Raw genomic sequence first — 24,103 nt, forward strand, 5'->3', positions numbered from 1 at the left:
GATTTCCCTCTTAATTATACTCCTACTGCCTTTATACTTGAAAATTTTTTGGATTGGAATAAATGCAAAATATTACATCTTGATAAAACAAACCAGGGTAGGACTTACACTCACTAAAAGTAGGACCTTGAGTAGTGATATGGGAACGAAGAGACAGAGGGCTTCACGTCTTGGAAGTGTGTGTTACATGTAGACAGGGTGGTTAAGAAGGTGCTTAGCACACTTACCGTCATTGTTCAGACCTTTGAGTACAGGAGGTGGGACGTTATGTTGAGAATGTACAGGATGTTGGAGAGGCCTCTTCTGGAATACTCTGTCCGGTTCTGGTTGTGCTGTTATAGGAAGGATATTATTAAATTGGAGCAGGTTCAGAAGAGATTTACCTGCATGTTGCCATGAATGGAGGGATGGTGTTCTAAGGGGAGGCTGGGAAATTTTTCCACTGCAGTGCACGAGGTTGAGGGGTGACCTTATTAGAGGTTTATAAAATCAGAAAGAGTGTAGATAAGGTGAATAGCCGGGGGAGAGGGGGATTCAAAACTCGGGTGCATTCATTTTGAAAAGAAATGAGAAAGGTTTGAGAAAAGACATTAGGGTTTAAAAAAAAATTATACGTGTGGAATGAATTTCCAGAGGAAGTGGTAGCTGTGAATACAGTTACAATATTTAAAATACATTCAGGTAAGTACATAAATAGGAAATATTTGGATGGATGTGGACCAAGCGGAGGCAGGTACAATTAGTTCAGTTTGGAATTATGGTTGGCATGGACTGGTTGGACCACAGGGCCTGTTTCCTTGCTGGATAACATTATGACTGTAATCCTCACTAACTCTAAATTCCTCCATCCTCAACTCTCCTGATCACTGTCACCTTATCCAGCCTCACAACTCTTCCTTATTTATATAATTCCTCACCAGCCACAGAACGCTCCCTATCTCATGTCCTCCAGTTTCTCAAATCTCTGCTACATGTGCCTTTCTTTAGTTCCAGCCTTGATGATGCCCTCATTCACTCCGATTGGTTGGAAGACAAACTGGTACGACCTGGTCCTCTAGTACTGCCCTCTGCCCCCTATTGGCCTGCGCTGACATCAATCACACGAGACCCATTGTGAGGTGAGTGGTGGGATCGTCCCTCTCTCTTGCATGGGATGAGGTTCATCATTCACAGTGAATGGGGCAGTATCACAGAGCACAGGGACTGGGGCTATTCAGCCCATTGGGGCTGTACTCTCTCCCTCTGGAGATGCTGCAATTCCCTTCCCATTTGCCCATAGCCCCCCAAATCTTCCCCTAAAAAGTAAAATTCCAAATCTGTTTATGAATAACTGCTGAGTCTGTGTCCAGCTGCCAATCAGACTGTTCCAGATGCTCAGACCTTACTGAATAAAATATTGTTCACATATTATTTGCCAATTACCTGAAAATAGTTACTAAAATTGTGACATTGTTCACAATTCCCTTCGCTCTGCAAATTAAATATCCTAGACACAAATTTGCAGCTGGTCAAACTCACTGCTTAACCTTCTCAGCTCCAAGGACAGTGCTTCTGATAGCTCTCTACAAAAGAGGAACACATCTTATTTTCATTTATTCGTGTCATAGAGATGTACAGCACAGAAACAGACCTTTGGTCCAATTTGTCCATGCCAACTAGGAATCCTAAACTAATGGAATTCTATTCCCAGCTATTGATCCGTATCCCTCGAAACCGTTCCTATTCATGTACCCAATCAGATGCCTTTCAAATGTTGTAATTGTATCAGCCTCCACTACTTCATCTGGCAGCTCATCCAATACACACACCACACACAGCTTGAAAACTTTGCTCCTCAGATCCCTTTTAAATCTTTGCTCTCTTGACTTAAGCCCATGTGATCTTGTTTTGGAACCACCTAACCTGGGGGGGAAAGACCCTGGCTGTTCACCTTATCCATGCCCCTCATGATTTTACAAATCTACATGAAGTCACCTCTCAATCTTTGACTCTCCAGGGAAATTACCCCCAGCCTCTCCCTGTAGCCCAAATCCTCCAACCCTGGCAAAGTCTTTGTCAATCTTATCTGAACTCTTTCAAGATTCAGAACATCCTTCCCAGAACAGGGGATTTTGAACTTAAAACAGAATTCCTGAAATGGCTTAATCAATGTCCTGTCCAGCCACAATATGATGTCCCAGCTTCTGTATTCAATGCATCCACCAATAAATATAAGCAGACCAAACACCACCTTCACTAGTCTGCCTATCTGCGACTCTACTTTCAACGAACAATGAATCTGAACTCCATGGTCTCTTTGTTCAGCAACACTCCGAAGGACTTTACCATTAAGTGTATAAATCCTGCCCTGATTTGCCTTTCCAAAATGCAGCACCTCGCATTTGTCTAAATTGAACACCGTCTGCTATTCTTTGCTCCAATGGCCCATCTGATCAAGATCCTGTTGTAATCTGAACTAACCTTCTTCGCTGTCCACTACACCTCCAATTTTGGTGTCTTCTGTAAACACACTGACTATATCTCATATTTACATCCAAGTCATTTATTTGAGGACCGAATATCCATTCCTGCAGCACACTGCTGCTCACACGCCTCCAGTCCGCAAAGCAACCCTCCATCACCACCCTCTGCCTCCTACCTTCAAGCCAGTTTTGTATCCAAATGGCTAGTTCTCCCAACATTCCATGTTATCTAACCTTGCTAACCAGTCTGCTTTGTGGAACATCGTTCAGTGTCCATATAGACAACGTCCACAGTCTGCCTTCATCAATCATCTTTGTCACATCTTCAAAAAAACTCAATCAAGTTAGAAAGAGAGAATTACTCACACAAAGTCATGTTGACTATCCTTAATCTTTCCTGGTCTTTCCAAATACATGTAAATCCTATCCCTCAGAATCCCTTCTAACAAATTGCCTACCACTGACTTCAGGCTGCCTGTTCTCTTGTTCCCTGGCCTTTCCTTACCACCTTTTTAAAATAACAACACCTGTCTTCCAGCACCTCACCTGTCACAAACGATGATATAAATACCTCAGGGAGGGGCACTGCTTTCCGAGCTTTCCATAAATTTCTGGGATACACCTGATCAGGACCCAGGGATTTATCCATCTTGATGCCATTTAAGACATCCAGTACCACCTCCTCTGTAACATGGACACTTTTCAAGTTATCACTGTTGTTAAGTATCAAGTTCTCCAAACTCTCCAGAAAAGAGTAGCATAGTATCTCTCCCACCTCCTGTTGTTCCATAGATGGCCTTCTTGATCTTTAAGAAGTTGTATTCTTTGTCTATTTTTTCTTTTATCCTTGATATATTTGTAGAAGCGCTTTGGATTCTACTTAAACCATTTCCTAGAGATATTTCATGTTCCCTTTTTGCTCATCTGATTTCCCTTGAGTATATTCCTGTAAAAACATGAACCTCTACTCCCAATTCCTCCGCCTCTGCCATATCTGCTTCCAGGAAAAGCAATTCCACTCCAGGACATCCCAGAAAGGATTCCTATTTCAAGGACTGCATTTCCCTCCCACGTGATCAAAAATTCCCTCCAATGCATATCCTCCACTTCCCGTACCTCCACCTTCCCCCCCACCCCTCCAACCACAATAAGAATATAATCCACCGGTCCTCACCTGCCACCCCACGAATCTCCAGATACAACGCATTAACCTCTGCAATTTCCGCTACCTACAGTCAGACCCCACCACCAGGCATATATTTCCCTCCCCAGCTCTTTCTATGTTCCACAGAGACCATGGGATATTTGGTGCTGATGTGCTGCCCCACTGATACCTCAGTCACTCACCCTTCCCAATGGTCTAGTGATACTATCGCTAGATGGATAATCCAGACACCCAGATAACGTTCTGGGTCCCAGCGTTTGGATCCCGTCACAGCAGACAGTGGAATGTGAATTCAATAAAAATTTGGAAGTAAGAATCTATTAAAGACCATGAATCCATTGTTGATTGTTGCAAAAAAATGAGATTCACCAATATCCTTCAGGGAAGGAATCTGCCATCCTTACCTGGTCTGGCCTGCATGTGACTCCAGACCCACAGCAACATGGTTGAATCTTAACTGCCCTTGAGGCCCAGCCAGTGACACCCTCATCCTGTGAATGAATTAAAAAAGGTCAAGTCTTGTATACAATCATACTATTCTTACAGATAAGTGATCTGTTAGTAAATTTGCTTCTCAATTCCCGGCTGACTATTTATTTCTCAGTTCCACCTGTACAACTTGCCTGGATGTACTTCCAGGATTATCCTCCTGAAGCCCAGCCATAATGTTATCCCTCATCAAAACCATCTCACCCCCCTGCTCTGTTGCCCCCTTTCTATCTTTGCTATAGCATCTATACCTTGGAACATTAAGCTGCTGGTCCTAACCATTCCTAAGTCATACCTCTGTAATTGCTGTAATATCCCAGTGCCATGTTCAAAACCATACCCTGAGCTCCTCTGCCTGACCTATCGGGCCTCCTGCATTGAAATAAATGCAGTGTAACTGCTCAGTCCTACCTCATTCTGTGCCTTGCCCTTGCCTGCCTTGACTGTTTGACGCCTGAACTGTACCAGCCGCAGACTTGGCTCTTTCCTCACTCTTTTGAGTTTACCTCCATTCCTTCACTGGTTTAATGCCTCCTGAATAGAACTAGCAACTCTTCCCTTTCAGTGCAGGTACAATCCAACCTTCTGATGAAGGTCAATTCTACCCCACAAGAGATTTGAATGATCCAACAATGTGAACTCTTCTATTCCTATGTCATTGATACCAATAAACAACAGCCTCCCCTCAAAATGGTTATTCTCCCCTTTAAGAATATTCAGCTCCCTCTCTGAGACATCCTTGTACAAAAATTACACATTCGAATAATAAACCTTACACTCATCACATCATTATAAAAGGATTACATGACACATGATGGTTTGGGGAGACCTTTTGAGAGAATGTGATGATTCAAAGAAGAATTTTTAAGCAACAAAAGGGATTGATCTGGAACGCAATACTCACAATGCGAATATCCAGGTCCTGATGTACTGAGTAATTCAGAGTTTGGCAGAACATTTACTGAGATTACCATCTGAATGTCCACCTGTAATATCCTGTAATACAAGTTTATAAAATCTGTCACTCTCAGTTCAAGTTAGAAACCCACACCATCCCCTCCTCGTGGCGCAGGATTACTGTACATAGTTACAACAGGTCATCAGGAAGGGGAATGGAATGTTTTGTTTAGAGGGTTTTCAGTATGAGAGTTTGGAGTATATACCTGAGAGTAACGTGAGGAAGTGGTGGTGAGACCACCATATCTGGAGTAATGTGAGCAGTTTTGGTCCCTTTAGATAAGGAAATGTGTCACTTTATTGGAGGCATTTCAGGGAAGATTCACTCGTAGAAAGTGCGGACTGCAGATGCTGGAGATCAGAGCTGAAAAATGTGTTGCTGGAAAAGCGCAGCAGGTCAGACAGCATCCAAGCAGAAGGAGAATCAACGTTTTGGGCATAAGCTGAAGAAGGGCTTATGCCCGAAACATTGATTCTCCTGCTCCTTGGATGCTGCCTGACCTGCTGTGCTTTTCCAGCAACACATTTTTCAGCAGGGAAGATTCACTGGGATGATCCCTGGTTTGGAGAGATTATCTTTTAAATAAAGGCTGAACAGGTTGGGACTCTACTCACTGGATTTTGGAGAAAGAGAGGTGATCTCATTGAGACAGATGGGATTCTTAAGGGGTTTGACAGGATAAATACTGAGTGGATGTTTCCGAGTGTTAATACTGAAAAGGGCGTCTGGAACCAGATTCTGGGTCAGTCGCGGAATCAAGGGTTCTGCTTCAGATTCGTCAAGTTTAAGGCGACACAGAGGCGGGTAAGGGGTTTCAGTAGCAATGGAGCTGGGGTGAGGTGGAGACAAACAATGTTTAAGAGATTGGAATTCCCTGGTGTTTGGGATTGTGCAGATGTCTGATCAGAAGGTCACCTTAGGGTCAAATATAACAGCAATATTGTGAAGAACGTATTTCTGCCTCAGACAGTTACCAGGGAGAGGGAGAGGCTCAGCAGTAAGAGAAAGGAGTTTGGAATAACAACTGAAGGCAATGGGTTTAACCGTTACAATGTTTCATTGGAGGAAACTGCAGCTAATCAAGTAGTGGGAATGTGATAAGCAGTTTGGTAACTGAGTAACAGTGGAACAATGGAGAGGGATGGTGGGGAGGGAGAGCTGGGCAGTGTCAATGTACATGTGAAACCTAACATGGTGCTTTTTCACAATGTCAACTCCTGGCAGTATGTAGGTGAGATACAGGAGAGAGCAAGGATAGATACTGGAGGGACACCAAATGCAAGGAATTCAGAAAGGAAAGAGAGAGTGGAAATGGAGCAGGATTTTCCAAAAGCCGTGAGGTCAAAAGGAAGTTTTTCAAAGAAGGGGAGAGAAGGGCATAACCAGAAAAGACAGACAGCCAGAACAAGGAACAATATCTGTGAATCGGTGAGGAGGAGGAGGAGACAGAGTGTTGGAAAGTCTGTGGTTTAGCAAGCTTTGGGTAAATTGTAAAGATGAGCTCTGATAAGGCTTAACAAGAGACTGGAGAAAGATGTAGGTTTAGGACAAAAACCAGGAACACCACGTGAGGCAGTTTGGCTCGGTGGGCTAGTGGGAGGGAGGGAAGCAGCAGATCGGATTATCTCAGTCATGGTGACAGAGAAACTCCATGTGCTCCTCACTCATGTTATTGGAGGGGAGTATAGAGGAGACAGGATGATGGACAGTGTTTTACAAAGAAACAAATCCAGGGTTAGTGATATTTAAAATGAGTGAACAAACCTGATGTGTTTAGCTTTTATCCAGAATATTAAAACAAACGACTGAAGTCCTGGTTCGAATCCCATCTTGGCAGATGGTGGAATCTGAATTCACGAAAAAATAACTGGAATTCGGAATCTCCTGATTTCCATGAAACCATTGTCAATGGTAAAAAAAATCCTGCCAACCTGACAGCAGCCCATCCAGCTACTCACTGTACTAACCACTGCAAAGTCTCAACACAGGAATGAAACTGGATGGACCATGTGGCAACTAACAATGCACCAGAAATTACAACCACAGAATCAGCCCTCTCGATGGTGCAACGTCCTCCTCACTAACATCTAGTTTTTGATGCCAAAATGTGGAGAGCTGTACCTCAGACTAGTCAAGAAACAGCCTGACAGTCATATTCACGGAATCATCCCTTACAGACAATGACCAGACACCACTTTCACCATCCTAGATATCGAGAGTGTGGTGCTGGAAGAGCACAACAGTCAGGCAGCATCAGAGGAGCAGGAGAATCGACGTTTTGAGCCTCAGCCCTTCATCAGTCTGATCTGGTGTGCTTTTCCAGCACCACACTATCGACTCTGACCTCCAGCATCTGCAGTCTTCAATTTCTCCTAAAATTTCTGGATATGTCCTGTCCCACCGGTAGCACAGACCAGACAGAGGTGGTGGCACAGTGGTGTACAGACAGGGAGGATTCGCCCTGGGAGTCTCATGGCTCCTGCTGATTACCATGTACCGTCCTCCCTTGGCTGATGGATCAGTTCTCCTTCGTATTGAACAACATTTGGAGGAAGCACTGAGGCAACAAAATGGTGTCAAACATACTCTGGGTACAGGATTTCAATGTCCACAATCGAGACTGGCTCTGCAACAGAATTACTGACTGAGCTGGCCAGGTCCTAAAGGACATAGCTGCTCAACTGAGTCTGCAGCGGGTGGTGAGGGAACCAACAAGAGGGAAAAAAACATACTTGATCTCATTGTTATGAATTGACAAGCTGCAGATACGCCTGGCCATGACAGTTATCGGTAAGAACGACCATCACATGTTCCTTTTGGAGACAATGCCTTGCCTTAAAGTTGAGAAAACCTCCGCTGTGTTGAGTGGCACTATCACCGTTCTAAATGGGACAGACTTCGAAGAGATGTAGAATCTCAAATAGGGTATCTATAAGGTACTGTGGGACATCAACAGCAGCAGAACTGTACTCCAGCACAATCTGTAATCTCATGGGTTTGTAAATCCTGCTCTCACCCATCACAATGGACAGTAAAGGAGGGCTTGCCAAGAGCAGCACCAGGCATACCTAAAAATGAAGTGCTAATCTGGTGAAGCTATCAAACAGAATTACCTGCATATCAAACAGCATCAGCAGCAAGCAACAGAGCTAAGTGATCCAACATCCAATGGAACAGATCGGAACTCTGCAGTTCTGCCACATCCAGTTGTGAACGGTGATGGACAATTAAACAACTCACTGGGGGAAGCATCACAGAAATCCCCACCCTTACTGATGGAGGGGCCTCACATACCCATGCACCAGATAAGATGACAGCATTTGCAGCAATCTTCAGCCAGAAGTGCAAAGTGGGATGATCCATCTCAGCCTTCTCCAGTGGTTTCTAACATCACAGATGTGAGTTTTAAACCAGTTCGATTCAATTTGAATCACATCAAGAAATGGTTAAGTAGTGTAAAGGCTACTGGCCCTGCCAATATTCTGGCAATCATACTGATGGCTTGTGCTCTAGAACTTGCCACCCACCGAGCCACGTACCGCTCCAGCACTGGCATCTACCGACAATGTGGAACATTGCCCAGGAATGTTCAACACAAAAGCACAGAACAATCCAACCCAGGCAATTTCCATCTATCAGTCTACACTCGATCAGCAGTAAAGTGATGGAAGATGTCATCACCAGGGCTACCAAGCAACAGCTGCTCTGCAACAGCCAGCTGAGCGACACTCACTTTAGGCTCCACCAGGGCCAATGAGCTCACGATTGTGTCACCGCCTGATTCACAAACTGACAACCAGCTGAATCCCAGAGGTGAGGTGAGGGTGAGAGCTCAGCCCCACTCCAAGATCACTATTTCGAGCTGATTTCACCCTTGTCTCAACACAATGTGATGAAAGTATATGAGCTATCTCTAGACTTCATTATCCAAACTCACTCCCTGGCCAGCTTCCCACATTCAACCTCCCTGTAATCTCAAGAACATCTAAATATCTGCTTGTTGATTCATCAAAAGTCTCCTATTCATAAGCAACAACATAGAGTCATAGAGATGTACAGCATGGAAACAGACCCTTCGGTCCAACCCATCCATGCCAAACAGATATCCCAACCCAATCTAGTCTCACCTGCCAGCATGTGGCCAATATCCCTCAATTTAAATTTCTCACACTTGATTTAATTCCTGGCTGTGATAATCCCTAGCTCCCTGCACCACACACACTTTGAGACCTCGACAACCCATTTTCTTTGAGACTCCCAACAATTTGTTAATTCATTACTTCATCTGTGTGGCTGTTTCTACAGTTGCTGAAGCAGCATGGTCTGAAATTCGCAATCAAAATCTCACAGGTCTGTTTTCCACCTTTAAGACATCCCTCAAAACCTACTTTTGGTCACCTGACCTAATATCTCCATCTCTGGCCTTATGTCTAAAGTTCTCAATAGTATTTTTGTGAAATTATAAGCATGATAATAAAAATACAAACTGTTGTTGATTTGACATTATTTTCAAATCATCACTGTTGCTGTAATGAATACTCTGTAATGTCTCTTACCCAACCACATTGTAGGAACACCTTCACCACACAAACTGCAGCTGTACAAGAAAGTCAAACATCACCCTCTCCACAAGCAACAGGGCTTTGGCATTAATCACTGGTATCTGTGGAAGGAGAAACACAGTTGATGTTTCATGGAGTGCAAAATGGATTACAGGGAATGAAAATGGTGCAGAATTTGACAGCCAGAAATGGAAGGAAAATACACTTGCTTTTTGGAAAAAAGAATTCTTGACTGTCAAAAATATTCAAGAAAAAAGTAATCTGATAATCTCGCAGCACATGGTCAGGGGCTGGGCCGCAGCGAAAAACTCATTTGCAAAGGTCTATAAAAGTAATAATACAGTAGTAAACAGACCAAAAATACACCCATGGTTCGAGATTGAGGAAGCTAGATATTGATAAAGTGGTGATGAGGGAGCCCAGAGGTGAATCAGAGCAGTATTGGCTGCTATGATCACAAAGACTCTGTACCAGAGAAAGGCTGCACATGCGCCTGGCTGCACCTTGCCCCCTACAAAGATGGCGGCCGCGCAGGTTTCCAGTGAATCGTTGTCCCGAATAAAGATGTCGGCGCTCACTCAGGCCTGCAGCCGCACTGAGGCAATTCCCCATTTACTGCAAACACGGGACTGGGACGTTCAAATTTGTGTTTTCTGACGTGCACAATTTGTTTGTAAAACCTCTCCGCTCATAGCAACACAGTTTTTCTCCAGTTTCCATGTTTATTTTTTTCCTTACCGTATCCTTTCTTTCCATAACTTCCCGAGCATTCATTACAGCGACTCTGCGCCGCCCGTGAGGGTGATCACATGGTTTAGTTTAGCTCCGCCCGACATTCACTTTGCTTGGTTGGAGGACCAACATCCCGCTAGGTCATCCAGCTCCGCCCGCCGTCCTTTCATTGGTCCGGTGCTGATATCAATCACCCGGAGTCCCTTTGTTGGCGAGAACATGCGCAGTGTGTCCTCCTTCAGCTGATATGTTGGGTAATGTGATGGGAGAGTTTACTGAGGGTAAGAATTCCCTTTGTGTGAGCTCTGCAGTAGATTTCCTTTATTCATGGAGGGGATTGCCTTCCTACTCATGACTGTATAGCTGTGATTGATGAATCAATGCCTTCTGAATCAGTACATAAACACCCATTTTCACTCCTTTACACAACATCTGAGATCTTAAGCACATTGTATCACGCTCTTCTTTGGAAACAAAAAAAACAAATAGAGCCTCAAGGAATCGGTGCAGGAGTAGGGCATTCATCGCCTTCAGCTTGTTCCCCCATTCTATCAGATCATGGCTTGGCCAACCCAGACCTCAATACCTCTTTTATGCTTGATCCGCATAGCCCTCAACTGCTCAATATTTCAAAAATCTATTTGCCCTTTTTTAAAATAATTTGAGATAGAATTCCCTACTATGTGGAAACAGGTCCTTCAGCCCAACAAGCCAGAACAACCCTCCGAAAAGTAAGCCAACCATTCCCCTCCCACACTTAACTTTCACAATTGTTTGGGTGCGGAAATTCTAGCCATTCACAGAGAAAAAGTTCTTTACTTTTTCTAAAATGAATGTTCCCTTATGTAATGTCCCTTGGTTTGAGACTTCACTGGTGCTAGAAAATCTAGTCAACATCTACTCTGTCAAGCTCCTCAGAATCTTGTTTCCATAAGGTCACTCCTGCTTATCTATTCTTGATAGGTCAACACTTTTGTCCTCGAAACATCTAATTGAATCTTTTTTGAATGGTCTCCGATGTTGGTTTATCCTTTATTAAATATGGGAGCTAACATTGTATACAACACTGCAAGTGAGGACTCACCAACAGCCAGTGTGGTAAACCAATCGTCAATCCATGCTAATACATTACGCCAATACCATGAGCTCCTAAATTGAGCAATTGACTTTTATGTAGCACCTTATCATTTGCATTTTTAAAATCCAAATACAGAACATCATTGAATTGCCCTTTATCAGCCCTGCTTGTTATCTCCTCAATGAACTGTCGCAAATTTGTCAAATATAATTTCTCTTTCACAAAACCCAGTCTACCATGTTTAATGATAAGCTTTTCTAAATGTCCTGCAATTTCTTACTTTAATATTTGACTCTGTAGATTCTTTCAGTAGCTTTGTTAAGTATGATTCCCCTCTCTTAAATCCACGCGGACTCTGTCCAATCCTGTCACTGTTCAGTAAGAAACTTGACTGTATCCCAATGTAGTTAGTAAATGTATCTATATTTATTTTTAAAATCGATTACTTATCAATGCTGGACCCATGCAATATCAATAAATTAGTGACTCTGAATTTGGGTAATAATATTTTTTCTGTTAATTCCTTTACGTGCTGTGTTATGCAGACAGCGCCAAGCTGTTACTCTCAATTGTGAGTAACTTTGAAAATAATATATTTTAAAAATGACATCCCAAAATACTGCCTCATTATTGTGCAAGGAGGATTTTGCATTCAATAGTTTGCAGATAAAATTGAACAGCTTTTTGCTGCAATTTGGCCAGACTGCAGGTAACTCCAAAGTGGCAACTCTGCTCTCAAATTCTTACTTGACACTGCCCAAGGCGATACTGGTGGGACTTCACTTTGCCATTCTTGTTCACCAGCTTTATTTCCAGGTTTAATCCTATAATCATTCTAGAGCTTGTAATTTTAACCAAACTTATCTTTTAGGTACATATGTAAATATCATACTGAAATGTTGCACTGAATGGTAACAAATCTGAAATTAGTCTCTAATCAGATAGTAACGTGCTTCGACCCTTCTACGTATGTGTTGCCATAAGTCTATGCCAGTTATTTTTCTGAAGCCTGTGATTGCTGATGAAGGGCTTATGCCTGAACCATCAACTCTCCTGCTTCTCGGATGCTGCCTGACTTGTTGTGCTTTTCCAGCATGACACTTTTCGACTCTGATGTCCAGCTTCTTTGGTCATCACTTTCTCCTTTGAGTAGATTAAACCAAGAATATTTTTTGTTGATCAAAGTGCAATAGGAACCAATTCATGAAATTCAGATATCTCACATTTACCTTAACTATGTGAAGGCTAAGACATTAATAAATTATTGTCAGTAATTGAAACCGTGCTGACAAACTTGTGCAGTATCAGTGCCTCAGCTTTAGAGTGTTCCCAGATATCGCACAGCTGCAGTATTTTGTTTTGCACTCGGCTATATTTTGTTCTCAATTGTTTCTTTGTGAAAGATTACAAAATTAACTTAGATGAATGAACTTATGATTTCTTTAACCAATGTTAGAGAAAACAACGTCAGTATTTCAAGTGCTGATAAAGTAAAAGAAAATGATAATCAGTAGAAAGGGTTTAAGATGGATATGGAACAAATGCTGGAACAAATGCTGGGATTAGATTAATTTAGGATATCTGGTCAGCATGGGCAAGTTGGACTGAAGGGTCTGATTGTGTGTTGTACAACTGTGACTTCATTCTCTCAATTATTCAAGAATTTGAATACTTCGAGGAGGAAAAGGAGAATTTATGCAGAGAATGCACTTGAAATGATGATTGAGGTATATCAAACTCACATTGTTTCATGACCTTTTCCTCTGGGTTCTTCAATGAACAAACTTGTTTTATAATCTGAATAACTATGTATCATGTGATTTGTTTTGCACAAAATATTTCGTTAGGATCTCGTGAACTATTAAGAAGTGTTCATGTTTAAAATTTAGGCAGCGTGATTATTAAGCAAGAAAAGGTGAGTGTTTTACTCCCACTGAATCATTGCTCTATAAAAGGTGACAAGCTTTTTATCTTTTCTGGGCACTGAATATATGGAAATCAATTCTGAAGGAAAAAATCCTCGACGGTAATTTTTTTTCCGATTACTTACAGTGTGGAAACAGGCCCTTCGGCCCAACAAGTAACACCAACCCGCCGAAGCGCAACCCATCCAGACCCATTCCCCTACACCTAACACAATTTAGCATGTCCAATTTACCTGACCTGCACATTTTTGGATTGTTGCAGGAAACCCACGCAGACACGGGGAGAATGTGCAATCTCCACACAGTCAGTCACCTGAGACGGGAATTGAACCCGGGTCTCTTGGTGCTCTCTGGTGCTGTGAGGCAACAGTGCTAACCACTGTGCCACCGTGCCACCCCAATTACTCCCCATATGTTCCCACATATGGGGAGTAATTGCTTCTGGTCACTCTTCAGACTATAGAGGCTCGGAAAGAAATGAGATGGCAAAAGTTTGTCCATCCAAATGATGTTGCTATGCTCATTGGTAAACTTGCAAGATCTATTGAAGAAACATGTGTTTCAGAGTGTATGCAATAAACCTGAACATTGTTATTTTTTCACAGAGCTTGGGACCCGACTGGAGCAGCAATGAAGCTCGTATTGTTTTTTTAAATTTCCGAGCTTGCCAAATTATTGTTGGTAAATGCAGGTGACTTTATCAAAGCACATTTCACACTCCCCAGCTAGGAATTTGGTCCCAATTCTGTCAGTCCATCCATTCCTATGGATCACAGGTATTTTAGATGTGAGCATTCCATTTAACTATTTGAATTGAATATTTCAGTGGTTAAATCCTCTTGCATTCTTAATTTCAAATTACTCAATGTGATTTTTTTGTCCCCCCTGAATTTGCCAAGCACTGGGCAGTTCTGGAATATTCGAAATATTTACAATAGATGCATTCACACTATTGAAGGCAACCTGGCAGATTTGAATACCATTCAGGTAGTCAACAACAATACATAAGTAACTTTATGAATTGCTTACTGTACACCAACAACACAAACCAAGTATCAGTGAAACCACAGACTGTTTCCCAAGGATTCCCAAATCTAAACAGTGCATTCCAGATATGCTCACTATCACCATCTGGGAGCAGTCTCCAAAAGTGCTCCCAGAATTTAGAAAGTGCATTCACTGCCCTCCAAAGCTCAATCTGCTGTCACAGGCTTCACTCTTATTGTATACAATGGTAGTTATTGTCCAGTTCTTTGACGTGACAAATGATTTTACAAACAATTTATAAAATACTTTAAATCCTGAAGAAATGTGATGTCAGCCCTTTGTAGAAGTGAAAGAAAGTGTGATGTTTGTTTGACCTTTGGCTCTATGTATCAGACTGAACTGAACCTTTAGCAAGATGTGGGATGTTTCCCACACACTTTGTTTAAAAAAAGCAAAGATTTTGCTCTGAGATTTAAATGTTCAATCAGGTTTAATAAAAATCTTTCCAAAAATTGAGAGTTTGACTTCAGCTCCTGTAAAGAGACACGCTCTTTGCCTTCAATTTTGTGACATGTGATCATTCTTCGGTAAAGGTGGCTGTGTGCAACACTGCAGGATGTTGTGCTGAAGTGCCTCCAGCACTTTGTTTCTGGTGAGCTTTATTACTGGTGTAACTCGGCTAATTTTGAAATGGAATATTACTTTGAGTTATATCTTGTTTTTAAACTGAGGCGTGCTTGTGTAACTCAAGTGTGGAAACTATGCTCATGTTTGCAATGAACCTTTCACTTTTGCAGATTAGTATTTTTCCGATCTGTTTTATAAATAAAGTTGAATATCGAAAGCACAGTGATGGAGAACTGCAGGCCCAGCAGCATCTCTGAGGGGAATTAAACATTGTAAGTTCCAAGTCCAATGACCTTTTGTCCATTCAGACAAAAACTTGAAATGTAACAATTTTTTTTCTCTTCACCAATGCCCTCAGAACTGCTGAGTTTCTCCAGCACTTTGTTTCTGGGTTTAGATCACCAGCACCTGCAGTTTATTGTTTAGATCCTATGATTTGACTTGTGGAGCGAGAGGCAGCAACTGTGATCAACGAGGATAAAACTCCCCAACCACAGAAAACAAACTGGTTCTTTATACGTTTCAAAACACTACTGTAAATAAGAAATGCAATTAAGCTGAATGCAAGATGGTATACTACCGGCCTTGTCTCAAACCTGCTACTCATCTTTGAGAATTCATCTGTCAGAATTGTTTGCGCTCGCTTCCTTTGAGATCACGGTCCACAAATGTCCCAGTTCCAATTCCTGGGCCGGGCCCGGTTACCACATTGCTGTGGGGTGGGGAGCTTTATGTCAGCCTGAAGTTTTTGTTAATAACAACATTGCAGGTTGAAGTTGACGGTTTTGACGAATATTGCATCGTTAAACTTGGAGGCAATCCTTCCGAATGTATTGACTAACTGGACTGAGCCTGTTTACATGTAGCCCTGTTAGTAGTGCTGTAATATTCTAAGTTAAGAATCACACAACACCGGTTATAGTCCATCAGGTTTAATTGGAAGCAAACTAGCTTTCGGAGCACCGCTCCTTCATCAGGTGAGTGTGGAGGGCACAATTCTAAGGCACAGCATTTATAGCAAAAATTTATAGTGTGACGTAACTGAAATTGTCCATTGAAAAATACCTTGGTTGTATGTTGAGTCTTTCATCTGTTCGAATACCATGATAGTTTCACTTCTTTCATGTACAAATCACAAAACCTTTCTTTCAAAAGTTGCATTCCTGACAGTGGCCCATCAAATCACTCATTGTATTAGTCACTGCACAGTCTCAACAAAGGAATGAAACTGGATGGACGACATTACACCTACCAATGCACTGGAAAATACAACAACACAATCAGCCCTCTTGACCCTACAACCTCTGTCTCACTGTTGGCCAACAGCAGTACCAGAACTGTACCCCAGCCCAATTTTGTAATCTAATGGCCTGGTATATCCCCCACTCAACCATTAACATCAAGCCAGGGGAATCAACACTCCTTCAATGGAGAGTTCCGCAGGGCATGCCAGGAGCAATACCAGACATACCTGAAAATGTGGCGCCAACCTGGTGAAGGTACAGTGCAAGCAACACCAAATAGAACTATGTGATCCAACAACCAGTGGATCAAGATCTGAGCTCTGCAATTTTGTCACACCTAGTCAGGAATGGTGATGGGCAATTAAACAACTCACTGCAGGAAGCATCACAGATATCCCCACCCTTAATGATGGAGGGGCCTCACACATTCATACAACAGATAAGACGACAGCATTTTCAGCAATTTTCAGCCAGCAGTGCCAAGTGGATGAGCCTTCTACATTTGTCCATGACATCACAGATGTGAATCGAATTGGTTGAAAACCCATTTCAAATCAGATCAAGAAATGGACAAGTAGTGTAAAGGCTATGGGCCCTGCTAGCATTGTGGCAATATGTACTGATAGCTGTGCTCCAGAACTTGCTGAAAATGTGTTGCTGGAAAAGCGCAGGCAGGTCAGGCAGCATCCAAGGGGCAGAAGAATTGACGTTTCGGGCATGAGCCTTTCTTCAGGAATGAGTTTCTGAATGCTGCCTGACCTGCTGCGTTTTTCCAGCTACACATTTTCAGCTCTGATCTCCAGCATCTGCAGTCCTCACTTTCTTCTCCAGAACTTGCTGCCCACCAAGACAAGTACTGCTCCAGCACTGGCATGTACCACATTGGGAAATGTTTCCCAGTGTTGTTCAACACAAAACCGCAGGACACATCCAACCCAGCCAATTTCCCTCCATCAGTCCACACTCGCTCAGCAGTGAAGTGATAGACGTTGTCATCGATAGTGCTGTCAAGCACATGCTCACAATAACCTGCTCAGTGACGCCCAGTTTGGGTTCTTGCAGGGCCAATCAGCTTCTGAGCTTGTTACAGACTTGATTCACAAACTGACAAACAGCTGAAGGTAACAGCCCGTCCCACTCCAAGACCACGATTTTGACTTCAGTGATATCATCTGACCTCACCACAGTCTCAGCTAATTTAATGAAATTCTCATTCATTCATTTTATGAACTCTAGATTTCATTATCTAAACCAACTCCTGGCCAGCATCCCACAATCACCCTCCCTATAATCTCCAGAATATTGAAAACTCTACTGCCCAAGTGTTCACTTGTACCAGAACTCGTGGATCCATCAAAAGGCTCCCATTTATAAGCAACAGCAATTTACTTTCACACCCTTGACTTAATTCCTGGCTGTAATCATTCCTATCTCCATGCACCAGACACACTTTCACATCTCAATAACTCATTTCAGTTTAGACTCCCAATGATATGTTTATTTTTGAGTTCAGCTGTGTGACTGTTTCTACAGATTCCAAGGCAACACGGTCTGGAATTCCCACCCTCTAAGATCTGCTTTCTTCCTTTAAGTCATTCCTGAAAAAATGCTTATTTCGCAAAGGTTTGGTCACCGGACATAATATTCTCCATCTGTAGCCTTATGTCAAAAGTTCTCAATATTTTGTGAAATTAAAAATGTGTTGATTTATACAGATATCTTCTACTCTTCACTATCTCTGAGTGCATAATCTGTAATGTCTCCTACCCAACCACGTTGTGGGAGCACCTTCACCATACCAACTGCAGCAGTACAAGGAAGTCAAACATCACCTTCTCAACAGGCAACAGAGCTTTGGCCTTGATCACTGGTATCTGTGGAAGGAGAAATACACATCATGTTTCAGGGAGTGCAATATGATTTATGGGGGAATGAAAATGGTGCAGAATTTGACTGTCAGAAATGGAAGGAAAATCCACTCACTTATTGGAAAAAAAAGAACTCTTGACCGTCAAAGATATTGTGGAAAAAATAACCTGATAATAGAGTATATGGTCAGGAGCCAGGCAGCAGTGGACAATTCATTTACAAAGAGGACTGTGAACGTAATAGTAAAATACTACACAGAGCAAAAATACACACGAGAGACTGAGAAAGCTAGATAACAAACAAGTGGACATCAAGGAGCCCAGAGATGAATCAGAGCAATGTTCACTTTTATGATCCCACAGTCAGATGTCTAGCACAGAAATAGACTTTTTGGACCAACCCATCTTTGCCAACCAGATATTCTAACCTAATGTATTCCAATTTTCCAGCACTTGGCCAACATCCCTCTGAACCCTTCCTATTCAAATGCCTTTGAAATGTTACAATTTTAGTTGCCCTTTAGGCTCCTTTTGAATTTCCCACCCCACCCTAAACCTATATCCTCTAGTTCTGGGGTCTACCAACCCTTGTCTACTTACGCTATCAATGTCCCTCACGATTTTTATAAGCCTCTATAACATCACACCTCAGCCTATGACACTGCAGGGAAAATGGCCCCAGCCTATTATGCCTCTCCCCGCAACTCATATCCTCCAACACTGGCAACATCCTTGAAAATCTATTCTCAAACCTTTCAAGTTTCAGTGCCTCCTTCTGATGGGAGGGAGACCAGAACTACACACAATATTCCAAAAGTGACCTAACCAATGACCTGCCCAGCTCCTTTACCCAATGCTCTGACCAATAAGGGAAAGCATACCAAATGCCTTCTTCACTGTCGTATCTACCTGCAACTCTCCTTTCAAGGAAATATGAACCTACATTCCAAGGTCTCTTTGTTCACAAGATTTTCCAAGATCTTACAATTCAGTGTGTGAGTCCTGCTCTGATTTGCTTTTCTAAAATGCAGCACCTCACATTTATCTAAATTAAACCCTATCTGCCACTCCCCAGCCCATTGTTCCATTCGATCAATATCCCATTGTACTTTGAGATACCCTTTATCACTGTCCACAATACCTCCAATTTTGGTGTCACCTGCAAACTTACTAACTGTACCGCCTCGATTCACATCCAAATCATTTAAATGAATGAAAAAACAAATCCAGAAAAAAAAATCCATTTCTCTGGGTGTGAATATGCTCTGTGCAAATCCTGCCCTGTGACTCCCTACCAGAGAGGGCTGCACATGCGTCCCGCTGAACTTTGCCCCCAACAAAGCTGGCGGCTGCACGGGTCCAGTGAATCGTTGCCCCGAATAAAGATGGTGGTGCTTACTCGAATCAATCGCTGGATGAGGCATTTTCCCGTTTACTGCAAAAACGGGACTGAGTTTCAAATTTGTATTTTCGATGTGCACCAAATGTCTGTAAACCCTCTCAACCCATACCGACACCATTTCCCTCCCGCTTCCTGCTGTTTATTTCTATCTTTACCAACAGCTCGCCATCCACACATCCCGAACAGACAGCGAGGATGATCAAGTGGTCTAGTCTAGTCCCGCCCCTACATCACCCTGATTGGTCGGAGGACCAACTGTGCGCCAGGTCCTCCAGCTCTGTCCCTGCCTTTCCATTGGTCCGCCGCTGACATCAATCACCCGGGGCGCATTGTTGGCTGGAGCATGCGGATTGCTTCGTGGCTTTTGTTGCTGTTCATGAGTTACAAAAATGACAACAGCATCTCAAAACCCCCTGATGAAGAAGCAGCAAACCTAGTGCTTCCAAATAATCCTGTTGACCAATAGCCTGGTGTTCTGTGAATTTTACTTTTGTCCATCCCAATCCAACACCAACACCTCCAAGTCACGAATGAGGGGGGGATGTATAACCTAAGATCTAGGAACAGTAGAAGGCCGTCCTGCCCTTCGAGCCTGCTCTGCCATTCAATAAGATCATGGCTGATCATTTCGTGGACACAGAACCATTTACCCACGTTCTCGCCGTGTTCATTAATTAATTACATTTTTAAAAATCTAACCTAGTTTTAAAAACGTTTTCTGAACGAGCACCAACTACTTCCCTGGGCAGTGAATTCCATAGAGGTCAAGAAGTTCCTTGTCAATTCAGTCTTAAATTTGCTGCCTCTAGTCTTGCGGTGATGCCCTCTTGTCCTAGCTTCACCTGCCAATGGAAACAGCTCTCTACTTCTATTTTATCCATTCCATTCATTATTTTATATGTTTTCATTCTTCTGAATTCCAATGAATATAATCCCAATCTACTCAGTCTCTGTTAAGCCGAACCTGTCAACTCTGGAATCAACCTAGTTAACCTCCTCTGCACCCCCTCTAGTGCCAGTACATCCTTTCTCAAGTAAGGAGACAAAAACTACATGCAGTACGCCAACACCCAAATACAGCTGAAACAAAACCTCTGCTTCTAAACACAATCCCTTCAGCAATGAAGGACAAAATTCCATTTGATTTCTGAACTGATTATTGTATCTGGTGACCAACCTTCATGTAGAAGGATGCTTAGGTCACTCTGCAGAGCAAATAATGCAACTTTTTAACATTCAAGTGATTTTTTTTTAATGTTACTACAACCATAAGAGTATAAACTTTATATTTACAAACATTCTATTTCATTTTACAGACCATTACCCACTCACTCCATGTTGAAATGTTCCTCTGCAAAGTTTCACAGTCCTCTGCTCACTTTGTTCCGCTAATCATCTTAGTGTCACATGCAAACGTTGACACCCTACATGTGGTTCCAACTCCAAATCATCTGTATCAGTTGTAAATAATTGCAGTCACAACACCGATCCCTGAGGCACACTAATTGTCAATGATTGCCAGCCAGAATAATGCTCATTTATCCCCACACTTTGCTTCCTATTAGTCAACCAATTTTCTATCCATGCTAATACTCTGCCGGTAACGCCATGCACCCTTATATTATGCAACAGCCTCTTGCACAGCACCTTGTTGATGGTCTTTTGGCAATCCAGGTACACCGCATCCACTGGGTCCCCGTTGTCTACCTTGCTTGAAAAGTCTTCATAGAATTCAAAAAGATTGGTCAAGCATGACCTGCCCCTCATGCTGTGTCTGTACAATGGGACAATTTCTATCGAGATTCTCTATTATTTCTTCCTTGATAATAGACCCAAGCATCTTTTCCACTACAGAGAATACAGTAACTGGTACATAATTCCCCACTTTTTGTCTACCTCCTTTTAAAAACATTGGTGTCACTTTTGCTGTTTTGCAGTCTGCTGGGACTGCCACAGGCTCCAGTGAATTTTGGAAAATTACTGCCAGTGAATTTGCTATTTTTCCTAGCATCTCTTTTAGTACCCTGGAATGCATTCCATCAAGGTGAGGAGACTATTCTATCGTTAGCTCAATTACCTCAAAACAGTCTAAAGCTAGCTGTTCTGTAATAATGATAGTTTCCAAATCCTCACCTACCTTTGTCTCTTTGCTAGTTACTGGAAAGATATTAGTATCCTCCACTGTGATATCCCATAACTAAATGCTTCTTCTCATTTTCCAAAGGACCAACATTTACTTTAGCCATTCTTTTCTCGTTATATATATTTATATAAACTTTTCCTTTCTGTCTTTGTAATCTGTGCTAGTTTATTTTTCTCATGTTCTATATTACTTTTCTTTATAGCTCCTGTGGCTTTCGGTTGACCTTTAACATTTTCCCAGTTCTAGTTTCATGCTGTTTTTGGCCACTTTGTCCGACTTCTCTTTCAACTTGATTTTCCAGAACAGCAACCCAATTCTCCAAGCATTTCACATACTATTTCTTCTTGCGATGGTACTCTCGAGCTGCTTCCCTGTTTCTCATGAGGCGGACCTCACGTTTACGAGTGGTTTCTTCAGCATTCTGGGGCTGGCTTTGCAGGACTGGTGAAGATGCCATAACCATTCCCTGGTCAGCAGTGGAGTTAGGAGTTGTACAGATCTGATAGGTTTGGACATCTCCAGCAGCACCTTGATCAAGCATTTGGCTGCCCGGCACAAAGATTTGCGGTCCATCAGGGCTCTGTGCATACTGTTTAATGGCTGCTCCAACCTTGGCTGTCGCTGTATTGGTCATTGTTCATGTGTGGAGTCCTTGCATTTAATCTGTACCATTGTTGGCCAGCTGAATTGCTTCCCCCTGTGTCATAGCAATGTATTGTCCACTGCTAATCTGATAGATGGGTGTCTGCATCATCGTTGTAGTAATGGTTGAGACAGTCTCTTCTTCTGATTTCTCCTCATCGATTTCTTGGCACACTGGGGGGATCAGAAGAAAGTTCATTCAGGATTTTCCTGTATGAAGGCCGTCTCGATAGAATTTCTCTACGTTTCTGAGAGTCAGTCGTGCTATCCACAGATTCCTGGGAGCCTTCATTTTAAAGTATAGTAGAAATCTGAGCAGTCTGAACTTGAGGGGACTGTGGGACTGAGGACTGAGCTGCTTGGATAACGACTTGGACTTGAACAGTCTGCCCATTCGGCAATTGCACTAAAGTTACTACTGGACTTGTTGTTGATTGGATCCCAGGCATAGTTACCTGCATGGTCACATGATATATTAATGATCTGGATGAAGGGATGGGGGCATTCCAACGAAGTTTGCTGATGATACGAAGTTAGGTGGACAGGCAAGTAGTACTAAGGAAGTGGGGAGGCTGCAGAAGGATCTAGACAGTTTGGGAGAGTGGTCCAGGAAATGGCTGATGGAATTCAACCTGAGCAAATGCGAGGTCTTGCACTTTGGAAAAATGAATACAAACATGGACTACTTTCTAAACGGTGAGAAAATTCATAAAGCCAAAGTACAAAGGGACCTGGGAGTGCTAGTCGAGGATTCTCTCAAGGTAAACATGCAGGTTGAATCCGTGATTAAGAAAGCGAATGCGATGTTGTCATTTATCTCAAGAGGGTTGGAATATAAAAACAGCGATGTGCTACTGGGACTTTAAAAAGCTCTGGTTAGGACCCATTTGGAGTACTGTGTCCAGTTTTGATCCCCACACCTCAGGAAGGGCATACTGGCACTAGAGCGTGTCCAGCGGAGATTCACACGGATGATCCCTGGAATGGTAGGTCTAACATATGAGGAATAGCTGAGGATCCTGGGATTGTATTCATTGGAGTTTAGAAGGTTAAGGGAGATCTAATAGAAACTTACAAGATAATACATGGCTTGGAAAGGGTGGACACTCGGAAACTGTTTCCATTAGGTGAGGAGACTAGGACCGGTGGGCACTGCCTTAGAATTAGAGGGGATAAATTCAGAACAGAAATGCGGAAACATTTCTTCAGCCAGAGCGTGGGGCCTGTGGAATTCATTGCCATGGAGTGCAGTGGAGGCTGGGACGCTAAATGTCTTCAAGGCAGAGATTGATAAATTCTTGATGTCACAAGGAATTAAGAGCTACGGGGAGAATGTGGGTAAGTGAAGTTGAAATGCCCATCAGCCATAATTAAATGGCGGAGTTGACTTGATGGGCCGAATGGCCTTACTTCCACTCCTATGTCTTATGGTCTAATTTGATCACTTTCCTCAGATACCCATTGCTGAGTATGCCTTTTCATACAGTCCTTCCATTTCACTGGAATAGACCTTTGTAAAATGTCTTTGAAACTCTTCCACTGCTCATCAACTTCCCACCATAAAATTTTTGTTTCCAGTCTACTTTATCCAGATTCTCTCTTATTCCCTTGTCCCTTAATGTTTCTGTTGCTTAGCTGCTGAGTCGCGCCACAATCAACACTGCAATTGGGAGGAAGGGGCGGAACTGGAGGACAGAGCAGCGTCAGGTCCTCCAAACAGAGTGAGTGAGGAGCGGGACCAATGCATTCTCGGGAGTGAACGCTTCAGCATTGGTCAGAAAGTAAACTGTTTTGCAGGATTGATCATTCTCACGACATA

The 24,103-nt window shown here is 42.7% G+C and overlaps 2 long non-coding RNA genes and 1 pseudogene across 2 annotated transcripts; all 3 read right to left on the reverse strand.

Annotated features, from left to right (window-relative positions):
- Positions 1-4,030: 4,030 nt before the first annotated feature.
- LOC148136690 (uncharacterized) lies at positions 4,031-9,878 on the reverse strand. Its single transcript, XR_015754485.1, has 4 exons — positions 9,631-9,878; positions 6,839-6,921; positions 5,021-5,112; positions 4,031-4,118 (listed from the first exon to the last, which is right to left on the reverse strand). It is a non-coding gene; the product is annotated as an uncharacterized LOC148136690 (long non-coding RNA).
- Positions 9,879-18,035: 8,157 nt separating this feature from the next.
- LOC148136691 (uncharacterized) lies at positions 18,036-19,592 on the reverse strand. The gene is made up of 3 exons (XR_015754455.1): positions 19,497-19,592; positions 18,213-18,265; positions 18,036-18,103 (listed from the first exon to the last, which is right to left on the reverse strand). It is a non-coding gene; the product is annotated as an uncharacterized LOC148136691 (long non-coding RNA).
- A 2,246-nt stretch (positions 19,593-21,838) lies between these two features.
- On the reverse strand, positions 21,839-23,746 carry LOC148136692 (cyclic AMP-responsive element-binding protein 1 pseudogene; annotated as a pseudogene).
- Positions 23,747-24,103: the final 357 nt, after the last annotated feature.

Source organism: Chiloscyllium plagiosum, unplaced genomic scaffold (assembly GCF_037043375.1).
Source record: "Chiloscyllium plagiosum isolate Xiang-an unplaced genomic scaffold, Cpla_swu_hap1 HiC_scaffold_45, whole genome shotgun sequence".
NCBI classification, from domain to species: domain Eukaryota; kingdom Metazoa; phylum Chordata; class Chondrichthyes; order Orectolobiformes; family Hemiscylliidae; genus Chiloscyllium; species Chiloscyllium plagiosum.